The following is a 7,085-nucleotide window of genomic DNA, read 5'->3' on the forward strand; positions in this document are numbered from 1 at the left end:
GCAGCTCACCACCACCTTCTCAAGGGGCACCTAGGGATGGGCAATAAACGCTGGCCAGCCAGTGACGCCCATGTCCCACAAATGAATAAAACCTATTGCCCAACATTTGGCTTGAGTGCTGAGCACATCTCCCTTGTGGATTCATTGTGACAATGTCATTATAAATTTATACCCAAATTATCCCACAAGGTAATAATTGTAAAAACATTTATTGGCTTTTTAAAGAAAATATCATCCAAAACTAACTATTGATACTAATGACATTTTCACAGCCCCTAACGCTACTGAACTAATGGTACAAGCAGCAAGAACATTCAGAATTCTGCTGGGACTTAAACCTTGTCTGATTCTGAAGCACTGATTCCGAAACATCTCTGGAAACCGGAATAAAAACTGGAAACACTCATCATGTTTGATAACTTTGGTTAAGGTCACAGGTTTGGAGCAAGCGGGGGGGGGGGGGGGGGGGGGGGGGGCAGTTTGAGAAAGGAATGGTGGTGAAAGAGAAACTTGACTGGAAATGAGGCCCGTTCGAGATGGTGAAAGGTATTTGATATATTTTATAAAGCAGCTTCCCGAGAATACACAGCTTACAAAATGTTACCTCACCTGATTTTAACAGGAATAAATCTCTGTGAGGTTTGGTTTGTCAAACAGGCCGACTGGAATACTGTGAACACAAACTCACTTAACACTTAATGTAAAGAAGTTAAAATCCTGAACAATCTGATCTGAACAGCAAACGTCGCTTTGCAATTCTCTGATTTCTGGAACTCCATCGCTAAGTGGATAAGTGTTGATCCACTCGAACACCAGCCTGTGATGTGTTGGTGAGAGTAACAGATCGCGCGGTCGCCGCTCCCCACTGCGGTGCTGCTCCCACTGCGGTGCTGCGTGGGCGCTGCTCCTCACTGCGGTGCTGCTCCTCACTGCATTGCTGCTCCTCACTGCGGTGCTGCGTGGACGCTGCTCCTCACTGCGGTGCAGGGCGATCGCTGCTCCTCACTGCGGTGCTGCGTGGGTGCTGCTCCCCACTGCGGTGCTGCGTGGGCGCTGCTCCTCACTGCGGTGCAGGGCGATCGCTGCTCCTCACTGCGGTGCTGCGTGGGTGCTGCTCCCCACTGCGTTGCTGCTCCCACTGTGGTGTTGCGTGGGCGCTGCTCCTCACTGCGGTGCAGGGCGGTCGCTGCTCCTCACTGCGGTGCTGCTCCTCACTGTGGTGCTGCGTGGACGCTGCTCCTCACTGCGGTGCAGGGCGATCGCTGCTCCTCACTGCGGTGCTGCGCGATCGCTGCTCCTCACTGCGGTGCTGCATGGGTGCTGCTCCTCACTGCGGTGCTGCGCGGGTGCTGCTCCTCACTGCGGTGCAGGGCGGTCGCTGCTCCCCACTGCGGTGCTGCGTGGGTGCTGCTCCCCACTGCGGTGCTGCGTGGGTGCTGCTCCTCACTGTGGTGCTGCTCCTCACTGCGGTGCTGCGTGGGTGCTGCTCCTCACTGCGGTGCAGGGCGATCGCTGCTCCTCACTGCGGTGCTGCGTGGGCGCTGCTCCTCACTGCGGTGCAGGGCGGTCGCTGCTCCCCACTGCGGTGCTGCGTGGGTGCTGCTCCCCACTGCGGTGCTGCGTGGGTGCTGCTCCCCACTGCGGTGCTGCTCCTCACTGTGGTGCTGCTCCTCACTGCGGTGCTGCGTGGGCGCTGCTCCTCACTGCGGTGCAGGGCGATCGCTGCTCCTCACTGCGGTGCTGCTCCTCACTGCGGTGCAGGGCGATCGCTGCTCCTCACTGCGGTGCTGCTCCTCACTGCGGTGCAGGGCGATCGCTGCTCCTCACTGCGGTGCAGGGCGATCGCTGCTCCTCACTGCGGTGCTGCTCCTCACTGCGGTGCAGGGCGGACGCTGCTCCCAACTGCGGTGCTGCGTGGGTGCTGCTCCTCGGTGCAGGGCGGTCGCTGCTCCCCACTGCGGTGCTGCGTGGGTGCTGCTCCCCACTGCGGTGCTGCTCCTAACTGCGGTACTGCGGGGGTGCTGCTCCTCACTGCGGTGCTGCGTGGGTGCTGCTCCTCATTGGCTGTGTAGGCACAGCCTGCAGTCAATGCCCCAGATGGATTGCAGCTTTGCGCTGCTGAGAGTTGGCCTGCCAATCGTCGTCAGGGGAAAGGTGTTGATTTTAATCTGAGCAATAAGTTCTTTCACATTGACGCTGGAATCTCGAACTAATCCATAAATGTTCAGAGTTTTCAGGGTGGCAATTTCCCCTAGGTCCCTGTGCACAGATCAACAGAAACCTTTACACAACTGATAAATACAACACAGAACTGAGACACAAGCACGAGTGACTTCACCCAGGGATTCCGATAGTGAAACATTAGACAGATGCCACACTCAATACCAACACTGTCAATGTATAACACACAGTAAGGAGTCTAACACCAGGTTCAAGTCCAACAGGTTTATTTGGAAATCTGCAGATTTCCACTCCATCTGACGAAGGAGCAGCGCTCCAAAAGCTCGTGGCGTTTGCTACCAAATAAACCTGTTGGACTTTAACCTGGTGTTGTTAGACTCCTTACTGTGTTCACCCCAGTCCAATGCCGGCATTTCCACATAATGTATAATACAATCAGGATTTCCCCCCTCTCTCTAACCCAGGGATCACTGGACAGGATCTGGAGCAGGAACCCTGGCTGATTCCCTCTCTCTAACCCAGGGATCACTGGACAGTGATCAGGAGCAGGAACCCTGGCTGATTTCCCCTCTCTCTCTCTCTCTAACCCAGGGATCACTGGACAGGGATCGGGAGCAGGAACCCTGGCTGATTTCCCCTCGCTGTAACCCAGGGATCACTGGACAGGGATCAGGAGCAGGAACCCTGCCTGATTTCCCTTCTCTCTCTAACCCAGGGATCACTGGACAGTGATCAGGAGCAGGAACCCTGACTGATTTCCCCTCTCTCTCTAACCCAGGGATCACTGGACAGTGATCAGGAGCAGGATCCCTGGCTGGTTTCCCCTCTCTCTCTCTCTAACCCAGGGATCACTGGACAGTGATCAGGAGCGGGAACCCTGGCTGATTTCCCCTCTCTCTGACCCAGGGATCACTGGACAGGGATCAGGAGCAGGAACCCTGGCTGATTTCCCCTCTCTCTCTCTAACCCAGGGATCAGGAGCAGGAACCCTGGCTGATTTCCCCTCTCTCTCTCGAACCCAGGGATCACTGGACAGGGATCAGGAGCAGGAACCCTGGCTGATTTCCCCTCTCTCTGTAACCCAGGGATCACTGGACAGGATCAGGAGCAGGAACCCTGGCTGATTTCCCCTCTCTCTCTCTCTAACCCAGGGATCACTGGACAGGGATCGGGAGCAGGAACCCTGGCTGATTTCCCCTCGCTGTAACCCAGGGATCACTGGACAGGGATCAGGAGCAGGAACCCTGCCTGATTTCCCTTCTCTCTCTAACCCAGGGATCACTGGACAGTGATCAGGAGCAGGATCCCTGGCTGGTTTCCCCCCTCTCTCTCTCTCTCTCACCCAGAGATCACTGGACAGGGATCAGGAGCAGGAACCCTGGCTGATTTCCCCTCTCTCTGTAACCCAGGGATCACTGGACTGTGATCAGGAGCAGGAACCCTGGCTGATTTCTTCTCTCGTTTTCTAAACCAGGAGTTTTCCAAGAGGCCTTGGGCCTTGCCTAATCTGTGACTCAGGCACAAACTGATCCTGTGGGTCCTTCAATACTCACACGAGACTGGCTGCTGGGATCTCATGACATCTACTGAGGCCCAGATGCTGGAGGTGAGATAGGCTGTGGAGCGCAGGGAAGCAATCTGGAGTGAGCATCGTACTGTCACTGTAGGAGAGAGAGAGAGAGAGAGAGAGAGACAGTGTTAGAGGAACTGGAGGCCGGAGAAAGGCAGAGAGAGTGGGACAGGAGCTCACCATTCAACCCCTCAAGCCTGCTGTCCCATTCCATTCCCTGATAGCTGATCGTCCACCTTGACGCCACTTTCCTGTCTCCCTTCACTTTTGTATCCAGAAAGCTCTCGATGTCTGTCAGGAACATGCTGTGACTGAGCTTCCACAGCCTCTGGGGAGGAGAATTCCAAAGATTCACCGCCCTCTGAGTGAAGAAATTCCTCCTCATCTCAGTCCTAAATAACCTGCCTCTTGTTCTGAGATTGTGTCCCCTGATTCTAGAACTCTCCGAGCCAGGGGAAACCTCCCGCCCACACCCAGTCTGTCAGAATGTTATAACTTTCAATATAATCACCCCCCCCGTTCCAAACTCAAGAGAATACAGGTTTATTTTTCTTAATCACTCCTCATTAAGAGAATTCTGCCATCCCAGTGATTCGTCTGATGAACCTCTGTTGCATTGCCTCCATGGCAAGCATATCCTTCCTTACACGAGATCAACATTGTACACAATACTCTCGGTGTGTTCAACCCCAAGGTTCTATACAATTGCAACAAGACATCTTTACTTCTGTACTTAAGTCCCCTTGCAATGAAGGTCAACATAGCATTTGCCTTCCTTATTTATTGTTCCACTAGTATGCTAACTTTGAGTGAGTCATGAACAAGGACACCTAGGTCCCTTTGGATATCAACATTTCCCAACCTCTCATTTCTGCCTTTGCTTTTTCCACCAAAGTGGATAACTCCCCACTTGTTTATATTATATTTCATCTATCACGTTCTTGCCCACTCCCTGAGCCTGTCCGTGCCCACTTGAAACTGCATCCTGCTCACAACTCACATTGCAACAAAGTTTGGTGTCATTGGCAGATTTAGGAATACTACAGTTGGTCCCCACATCTAAATCATTGAAATGGGTTGTGAACAACTGTGTCCTGAGCACTGATCCGTGCAGTATCCTGCTCGTAACAGCCTGTCATCTTGAGAATGATTCATTCTCAAGATGACAGGGGCGGCACGGTAGCACAGTGGTTAGCACTGCTGCTTCACAGCTCCAGGGTCCCGGGTTCGATTCCCGGCTCGGGTCACTGTCTGTGTGGAGTTTGCACATTCTCCTTGTGTCTGCGTGGGTTTCCTCCGGGTGCTCCGGTTTCCTCCCACAGTCCAAAGATGTGCAGGTTAGGTTGATTGGCCAGGTTAAAAAAAAAAAATTGCCCCTTAGAGTCCTGAGATGCATAGGTTAGCGGGATTCGCGGGTAAATATGTGGGGGTGGGGGTAGGGCCTGGGTGGGATTGTGGTCGGCGCAGACTCGATGGGCCGAATGGCCTCCTTCTGCACTGTAGGGTTTCTATGATTTCATCTATTCCTACTGCTTTCTGTCTGTCAGCCAATTCTCAATCCATACTAATAATTACTGCCAAACCCATACACTCTCATTGTGTTAACTAGTCTCCTCAAACATCTTCCAAAAATCCAATTACACCACAGCCACGGATACCCCTTTATCTTAGATGAAGGTAACATTCTCAAACAACTCAGAAGCTCTGTCAAACATCCATGTTGCGCTGCCCAATTTTACTATTATTTTCTATCACATCCTTTAGTAGATTCTAACATTAAAACTACTGATGTCAAAATACCAGGTCTATAGTTTCCCAATCTTTTCTCCTCCCTCCGTTCTTAGATAGTGAACAAAGAACAATACAGCACAGGAACAGGCCCTTCGGCCCTCCAAGCCTGCGCCGCTTATGTGCCCAACTAGACCATTCTTTTGTATCCCTCTATTCCCAGTCTGTTCATGTGGCTATCTCGGTAAGTCTTAAACGATCCCAGCGTGTCCGCCTCAATCACCTTGCTTGGCAGTGCATTCCAGGCCCCCACCACCCTCTGTGTAAAATACGTCCCCCTGACATCTGTGTTGAACCTTGCCCCCCTCACCTTGAACCCATGACCCCTTGTGTTCGTCACCTCCGACCTGGGAAAAAGCTTCCCACTGTTCACCCTATCTATGCCCTTCATAATTTTATACACCTTTATTAGGTCGCCCCTCATCCTCCGAATTTCCAGGGAGAACAACCCCAGTTTACCCAATCTCTCCTCATAGCTAAGACCCCCCATACCAGGCAACATCCTGGTAAACCTTCTCTGTACTCTCTCCAAAGCCTCCACGTCCTTCTGGTAGTGTGGCGACCAGAACTGGACGCAGTATTCCAGATGTGGCCTAACCATCGTTCTATACAGCTGCAACATCATGTGCCAACTTGTATATTCTATGCCCCGTCCAATAAAGGCAAGCATGCCATATGCCTTCTTCACCACCCTCTCCACCTGTGCTGCCACCTTTAAGGATCTGTGGACTTGTACACCCAGGTCCCTCTGTGTGTCTATACTCCTGATGGTTCTGCCATTTATTGTACAGCTCCCCCTTACATTAGATCCACCAAAATGCATCACTTCGCATTTATCTGGATTAAATTCCATCTGCCATTTCTCCGCCCAATGTTCCAGCCTATCTATATCCTGCTGTATTCTCTGACAAAGTTCATCACTATCCGCAACTCCAGCAATCTTCGTATCGTCCGCAAACTTACTGATCACACCAGCTACATCTTCCTCCAAATCATTTATAGATAGTGAGATTACATTTGTTACTTTCCAGTCTGCAGGAACCTTTCCAGAATCTATTCAATTTGTTCTTTGACAGATAACCACGAATACATCGACTGTTTCTAAAACCAGCTCCTTCAGCACTCTGGGACGGAGCTCAGCTGCTCCAGATTTATCAATCTTCAAACTAGTTAACTTTTCCAGTGCGATCTCTTTACTAATACTAATTTCAATTTGGGCCTCAGTTTCACAAGTCCCTTGGTTGCCGAGTATTTTGGAGAGATTCTTTGCATCTTCTTCCATGAAGACAGACACAATTCTCAATTTTATCACTGTTTGTCATCCTTATAAGTCACGTCCTTTGATCTGATGCAATCTTTACCTTCTTCTGTTAGCCATTCCCCTTTGGGAGTTAGTGCCTTACAGGAATGTATATCTGTTGTAGACTATGTCGTATTTTGAGCCATTCCTGTCTGCTTTTAAATCTTTTAGACTATTTTCCCAATCCCCCACAGTCACTTCCTCTTCCTACCCTCAGTTTCCTTTCTAAAGATTAAAGAGCCGAGT

At 51.2% G+C, this 7,085-nt stretch overlaps 1 long non-coding RNA gene across 1 annotated transcript; it reads right to left on the bottom strand.

Annotated features, from left to right (window-relative positions):
• Nucleotides 1-541: 541 nt before the first annotated feature.
• Nucleotides 542-3,844, bottom strand: LOC144487367 (uncharacterized). The gene is made up of 3 exons (XR_013496399.1): nucleotides 3,735-3,844; nucleotides 1,361-2,259; nucleotides 542-1,214 (listed from the first exon to the last, which is right to left on the bottom strand). It is a non-coding gene; the product is annotated as an uncharacterized LOC144487367 (long non-coding RNA).
• Nucleotides 3,845-7,085: the final 3,241 nt, after the last annotated feature.

This window comes from Mustelus asterias, unplaced genomic scaffold (assembly GCF_964213995.1).
Source record: "Mustelus asterias unplaced genomic scaffold, sMusAst1.hap1.1 HAP1_SCAFFOLD_756, whole genome shotgun sequence".
Classification (NCBI taxonomy): domain Eukaryota; kingdom Metazoa; phylum Chordata; class Chondrichthyes; order Carcharhiniformes; family Triakidae; genus Mustelus; species Mustelus asterias.